Source organism: Saimiri boliviensis, chromosome 7 (assembly GCF_048565385.1).
Source record: "Saimiri boliviensis isolate mSaiBol1 chromosome 7, mSaiBol1.pri, whole genome shotgun sequence".
Taxonomy (NCBI): domain Eukaryota; kingdom Metazoa; phylum Chordata; class Mammalia; order Primates; family Cebidae; genus Saimiri; species Saimiri boliviensis.
The window spans coordinates 93,116,403-93,123,688 of record NC_133455.1 but is presented as its reverse complement, the minus strand read 5'-3'; the positions used below and the strand labels follow the sequence as shown (position 1 = coordinate 93,123,688).

The 7,286-nt window shown below is 42.8% G+C and overlaps 1 long non-coding RNA gene across 1 annotated transcript in view; it reads right to left on the bottom strand.

The window, feature by feature from the left end:
• Positions 1–1,437: 1,437 nt before the first annotated feature.
• The window catches only part of LOC141585009 (uncharacterized), a 45,613-nt gene continuing 39,764 nt past the window's right edge, over positions 1,438–7,286 (bottom strand). Inside the window, exon 3 of the long non-coding RNA XR_012518291.1 lies at positions 1,438–1,566. This is a non-coding gene — a long non-coding RNA (uncharacterized LOC141585009). The remainder of the gene's footprint in view (positions 1,567–7,286) is intronic.

The window sequence follows — 7,286 nt, the reverse complement described above, 5'->3', positions numbered from 1 at the left end:
GCATTTTGATAAAAATGCAAAACTTCTGCTCTTTCAAAGACAAAATTAAGAAAATTAAAAGGCGGGCCGGGTGCAGTGGCTCAAGCCTGTAATCCCAGCACTTTGGGAGGCCGAGGCGGGTGGATCACGAGATCAAGAGATTGAGACCATCCTGGTCAACATGGTGAAACCCCGTCTCTACTAAAAATACAAAAAATTAGCTGGGCATGGTGGCGCGTGCCTGTAATCCGAGCTACTCAGGAGGCTGAGGCAGGAGAATTGCCTGAACCCAGGAGGCGGAGGTTGCGGTGAGCCGAGATCACGCCATTGCACTCCAGCCTGGGCAAAAAGAGCGAAACTCCGTCTCAAAAAACAAACAAACAAACAAACAACAAAATCAACCAACCAGGCAACCAAACAAACCTCTTACAACTTAATAATAAAAAGACATCCTGACTGTGGCTGCCCAAACCAAACTTGGCTTCCCAGAATTGGCTGACAGAGCAAACGCTTCTTTAATTTGAATTCCAAAAAGGACATACAGTAACCCTCACTCTTTGAGGAGGCCCATGAGAGAAGTCAGATCTGGTGTTACAGGCTTTTTTATGTTTTCCAACCTTCTCCATTCCTTTGCCCGAAATTCACGTGCTGAAGCCATGTCCCCAGCTCCTTGGAATGTGACTGTTTGGAGATACGGCCTTTAAAGAGGTAAGTCAGTCACCATGAGGGGAAAACCCTCATTCTATACAACTGTGTCCTTATAAGAAGAGGAAATTTGGACAGGTATAGAGCAAAAGACCATGTGAAGACACTGAGAAAATGACGTTTCCAAGCCAAGGAGAGAGGCCTTAGAAAAAACCAACCCTGCCGGGCGTGGTGGCTCACGCCGGTAATCCCAGCACCTTGGGAGGCCAAGGTGGGCAGATCACCTGAGGTCGGGAGTTCAAGACTAGCCTGACTAACATGGAGCAACCCCATCTCTACGAAAACTACAAAACTAGCCAGGTGCCCACCTATAATCCCAGCTACTTGGGAGGCTGAGGCAGGAAAGTCACTTCAACCTGGGAGACGGAGGTTGTGGTAAGCCAAGATCACACCATTGCACTTCAGCCTGGGCGACAAGAGTGAAACTCTGTCTCAGAAGAAAGAAAGAAAAGAAAGAAAGGAAAGAGAAAGAAAGGAAGAAAGAAAGAAAGAGGAAGGAAGGAAGGAAGGAGCGGGGAAGGAGGGAAGGAGGGAAGGAGGGAGGGAAGGAAGGAAGGAAGGGAGGGAGGGAGGGAGGGATGGAGGGAGGGAGGGAGGGAGGGAAAAAACCAACCCTGCTCTCACTTTGATCTCAGACTTATTTGTAATCTCCCAAGAAAGAAACTCTTAGAACTGCCCAAGGAATAGCTATTAAAACAATGGTAAAAGTAAAAAAAAAAAAAAAAAAAAAAAATTGTCACGAGTTACCTGTCTCCTGCTGTGATCTGGTGACCAAGGTGAAATACCATTGTATGGTGTACTAAGCAAGCCACAGGGTGTCCAGCCCATGCACAGTCATTCCCTCTCAGCCAGGTGAACTCCACATCATTTCATCATAGTCCGCTGGTAAAGAAAATGGAGCCCTGCTCAGCACAAGGACATTGCGAATTGAACTAGTTTAGAAAATGCTATAATATGTAAACAGCACGAGTTATATCTTCATAGGCTAAGTCTAAGGACAGTCCCTGCAAAACTTGGCATGATCACTCAAGTGCAATTGCAATGTCTGTTCCAAATGAAGCGACCTGCTAGGCTTATTTGCCGTCATTTGAGAACTGGTCCTATGCTAGATATTGTGTCGATCAGGTGAATGGTAGGTCTTTAGAAGTGGCCTCCCTCATTATTTAAATGTTATTTATTGAACACATATCCACGAACACACAAAGTTTATGTTAGATACTGCTGTTCCAGATTGTCTAATAGCTCTGATGATATTTTCAGGGAAGAGAATATAGAACTAATCTGTTCATATTTCCACATTGGCATAAATGCAAAAACTAAAACAAAAAACCTGGAGTCAGCTGCTTTATTAAAGTGTACCATGTGTGTTAGATAAATCTCAAAAGAGTCAAATATAGTTGATAATAGTAATGACATTTACCCTTTGAACACTTACATTAAGTACTTTATACATTATGTCACTCATGTTCTTGCAAACTTGCAAGGCAGCCACTTCTACATTTCTTCAGTTCTAAGATGGACACGTCTTCACATTTTCTGAAGTTGAGATAGACTTCACAGTTCATTTATATATATAGTGTGTGTGTCTATCTATTTATCTATTTATATATAGTAGAGCTTATGTTTTTCCTAATATGCTACTATCCAATAAATTCTGTTCCTAGGGAAAAAATATGACAACCCATTTTCTTAAAACGGGTAAATTTTTTTTTGGGAGATGGAGTCCTGTTCTATCCCCCAGGCTAGAGTGTACTGGTGCAATCTCAGCTCACTGCAACCTCCACCTCTCAGCGAACAGACGCTTTTACCAAAGCAGACATATGAATGATGAATCAGCACATGGAAAGATGCTCAAAATCATTAGTCATCAGAGAAATGCAAATTAAAACCGCAATGAAATACCACTATCCTCCATTAGAATAGCTAAAATTCAATACCATTTCTCACTAAAAAGCACCACACCTAATCCAGGTTCAGGGCAGAAAACGTACAAAAAAAAAAAAAAAAGGAAGAAAAATAAGCTTGGAACAGCTTATTGTACCAGAAAGCAAAAGCTCTATCAAAGGCTAATGATGGGACACATCGAATAACAAAAAATTCCATAAGCCAGCTTGAAGACGTTCCCTTTGGTCAAAGATAAGGTGATTTGAACATCAAGAAGAATTATGATTTCAATTCATTAAAATAAATAAAAATATTACTCTGGAGGCTCAGGTGAGAAGACTGCTTAAGTCCAGGAGTTACAGGCTCGTGAGCTGTGTTAATGCCACTGTGCTCCAGCCTGTGTGACAGAGTGAGACTCTGTCTCAAGTAAATAAACAAACATACAAATATATAAAAGGTTGTAATTTTTTAAAGAAGGGAAAAGAAGAAACACACCATAGTGAATCAATACAAGGAAAGGTTGCTGTGCACCAACTCATTATTCCAAAAGCTGATAACTAAGGCGAAAGGACCGAGATTTTATATCACCTGTCCAGTATGAACAGTATTTCCTAGAAATCAAGTAACCCTACTAGGTAAGAGTTCTATATAGAATAATTACAGATAAGAAATGTAGTATTAGAAAGTCAACATTTTGTAATGCCTAATAAAATGACTCAAATACTGGTTATCCAGAGATGATAAAACCATTAGGTAAAAGGCTGATGCCACCACTTGAACCCGCTGATGCATCTTAGCAGCCACTGTAGTGAAACCACCAGCTATTACACGCTTTTGAATATAAGGCAATGTGAAATATACAGCACTACCTACGAAGTAGTCATAAACAAAGCAAAACCTTAAACCTGAATCTATTCGAGCCTGTACGCTACAAGAAAAAAAGTGGAGGATAGGGGAAAACGTTAGGTAACACTAGGAGGATCTCACTATGTTGTCCAGGTTGGTTTCCAATCCTGGGGTTAAGTGATCTTACCATTCAGAGACCTGGCACAGTGGATCAGGCCGGTAAATCCAGCACTTTGGAAGGCTGAGGCAGGAGAATTGTTTCATTTCAGGAGTTTGAGACCAGGTTGGCACCAGGCAACACAGCAAGATCTTGTGCCTACAAATTTTTTTTATTTGAGACAGAATTTCCCTGTCACCCAGGGAGGAGTACAGTGGCATGATCTTGGGTCACTGCGACTTCTACCTCCTGGATTCAAGCAATTCTCTCACCTCAGCCTTTCGAGTAACTGGGGTTACGGTCATGCACCACCACACCTGGCTAATTTTCTTTGTATTTTTTGGCTGCCTGTCTTTAAAATTTTGTTGTTGTTGTTGAGACGGAGTCTCACTGTTTTGCCCAGTCTTCAGTGTAATGGCACAATCTTGGCTCACTACAACCTCCGCCTTCTGGGTTCAAGCAGTTCTCCTGCTTCAGCCTCCTGAGTAGCTGGGACTACAGGTATATGCCACCCCACCCAGCTACAACACAGACATTTTTTTTTTTTTTTTTGAGATGGAGTCTCACTCTGTGACCCAGTGGCATGATCTTGGCTCACTACAACCTTCGCCTCTCGGGTTCAAGTGATTCTCCTGCCTCAGGCCTGAGTAGCTGGGATTATAGGTGTGTACCATAACACCTGGCTAATTCTTGTATTTTTAGTAGAGACAGGGTTTCACCATGTTGATCAGGCTGGTCTTGAACTCCTGACCTTGTGATCTGCCCAACTTGGCCTCCCAAAGTGTTGGGATTACAGGTGTAAGCTACCTTGCCCGGCCGACTTCTCTTTTTTCTTTTTCTTTTCTTTTTTTTTTTTTTTTAAGGCAGGGTCTCACTCTGTGGCCCAGGCTGGAGTACACTGGCACAATCTCCACTCACTGCAACCTCCACCACCCAGGCTCAAGTGGTCCTCCCACCTCAGCCTCCTGAGTAGCTGGGACTACAGGCATGTGTCACCATGCCTGGCTAATTTTTGTATTTTTGGTAGAAACGGGTTTTTGCTATGTTGTCCAGGCTAGTCTCGAACTCTTGGGCTCAGGCTATCTGCCCACTTCAGCATCCCCAAATTACTGGGATTCCAGGCAACAGCCAAATCCTTCCTTCTCCTTCCTCTTCTCCTTCTCCTTCTTTTTCTTCTCTTTCTCCTCTGTCTTCTTCCTTTTTTTGTTTGTAGAAACAGGGTTTCACTATGTTGTCCAGGCTAGTCTTGAACTCCTGGGCTCAAATAATTCTCTCGCCTTGGCCTCCCAAGTGCTGGGATTACAGGTGTGAGTCTCTGTGCCCATCCTTTTATGTGAAATATTAAATGTAATTGTTTCAGTCATTTTTATTTTAGATTTCCTGTTACTGGCAAACAGAAGCATCCTAACCAATTTACTGAAGCTTAGTAAAACTGAATAATTTGCAAGTACAAAGATTTGCATCTAGTACGTCACACTATTATCTACCATTTCTTCCTTATATACAGAAAACAAGCAGTAACTCAGTGAAGAATGGCTAAAAATATAAGCTCTTACCTAGCCAATGGAAGGTTCAAATTCCTAAGAAATGAATGTGCTGTTTAAGATAGGTCCCACTCTGTTGCCCAGACTGGAGTACAGTAGCATTATCATAGTTCACTGCAGCTAACACTGGGGCTCAAGACATCCTCCTGCCTCAGCTTCCTGTACCGCTGGGACCATGGATGCATGCCTGGTTGGTTAGTTAGTTAGTTAGTTAGTAGATATAGAGTCTTGCTATGTTGCCTAGGCTTGTCTCAAACTCCTGGGCTCAAGGAATCCTCTTGTCTCGCCTCTCGAACTGCTGGGATTACAGATATACCCCTGCACCCAGCCAATGTGTAATTTTTGACTGGATTTTGAAGCAAAAAAAGAGAAAAGCTATAAAGGAAATTATTGGACCTAATGAGGAAATTAGAATATAGACAGTGTGACTAAGACACTTCTTTCTTTTTTTTTTTTTAACGCCTGTAATCCTAGCACTTTGAGAGGCTGAGGTGGGTGGATCAGAAGGTCAGCAGTTCAAGACCAGGTGGCCAAGACGGTGAAACCCTGTCTCTACTAAAAATACAAAAAATTAGCTGGGCATGGCGGCACGTGCCTGTAATCCCAGCTACTCAGGAGGCTGAGGCAGGAGAATTGCCTGAACCCAGGAGGTGGAGGTTGCAGTAAGCTGAGATCGCGCCATTGCACTCCAGCCTGAGTAACAAGAGTGAAACTCCATCTCAAAAAAATAATAATGATAATAATAATACAAAAATTAGCTGGGTGTGGTGGCAGGTGTCTGTAATTCCAGCTACTCAGGAGGCTGAGGCAAGAGAATCACTTGAACCTGGGAGGAGGAAGTTACATTGAGGCAAGATCACACCACTGCACTCCAGCCTGGATGACAAGAGTGAGACTCTGTCTCAATAATTGAATGAATGAATGAATGAATGAATGAATGAAGATGCCAGATGTAGTGGCTCACGCCTGTAATCCCAGCATTTTGGGAGACAGAGGCAGGCATATCACTTGAGGCCAGGAGTTCAAACCAGCCTGGGCAACATGATGAAACCCTGTCTTCACAAAAAATACAAAAATTAACCCAGTGTGTAATCCCAGCTACTTGGGAGACTGAGGCAAAAGAACTGCTTGAACACAGGAGACAGAGGTTGCAGTGAGCCAAGGTTGCACAACTGCACTCCAGCCTGGGTAACATATTTTTCTGTATCAAAAATAATAGCAAATAATAAATAAGGCTGGGCAAGGTGGCTCACACCTGTAATCCCAGCACTTTGGGAGGCCAAGGCGGGTGGATCACCTCAAGTCAGGAGTTCGAAACCAGCCTGACTAACACGGTGAAACCCTGTCTCTATTAAAAATAAAAATAAAAATTTAAAAAAATAAAAATAAGTAAATAAATAAAATCTACTCTATTGTTCATAGATATTTCGATTGACCCCACTGTTTCTTTTCTTTTTTTTTCTTTCGGTTTTTTTTTTTTTTTTTTTTTGGACAGAATCTTGCTCTGTCGCCATGCTGGAGTGCAGTGGCATGATCTTGGCTCACTGTAACCTCTGCCTCCCAGGTTCAAGTGATTCTCCTGCTTCAGCCTTCCAAGTAGCTGGGATTACAGACATGTGCCGCCACGCCCAGCTAATTTTTGTATTTTTAGTAGAGACGCGGTTTCATCAAACTGGCCAGGATGATCGCGATCTCCTGGCCTCGTGATCCACCCGCATCGGTCTCCCAAAGCACTGGGATTACAGGTGTGAGCCACCGTGCCCGGCCTGCCCCCACTTTTTCTACAGTACCAACAATAACATCATAATCGTGTGTGAATACATAAAATATACAGCGGTGTATATAAACACATATACACATATAACTTAGAGAGACAGAAATATTCCTATTATTTTTATAGGGAAGAGTTTTTGACTCCAGTTTTCTATGCCAAATTGATCAGAAGACTTAAAATACGCAAAAAGGTGTCAGGTGTCACCATAGCCATTTGCGTATGTAGTCTCCAGCATTTTAGCCTTCCCAAGGGGGTTGGCGAGAGAAGAAAATATATATTTGTCCCAACCACTTATCCCCACCCCCAGCTAGCCCAGACCACAGAATAATGCTGCCCCACCCCGCCAGGGCAAGCAAAGCAGGTTTAATCTGCAGCAGAGCTTTTTGGTTCAGTGACT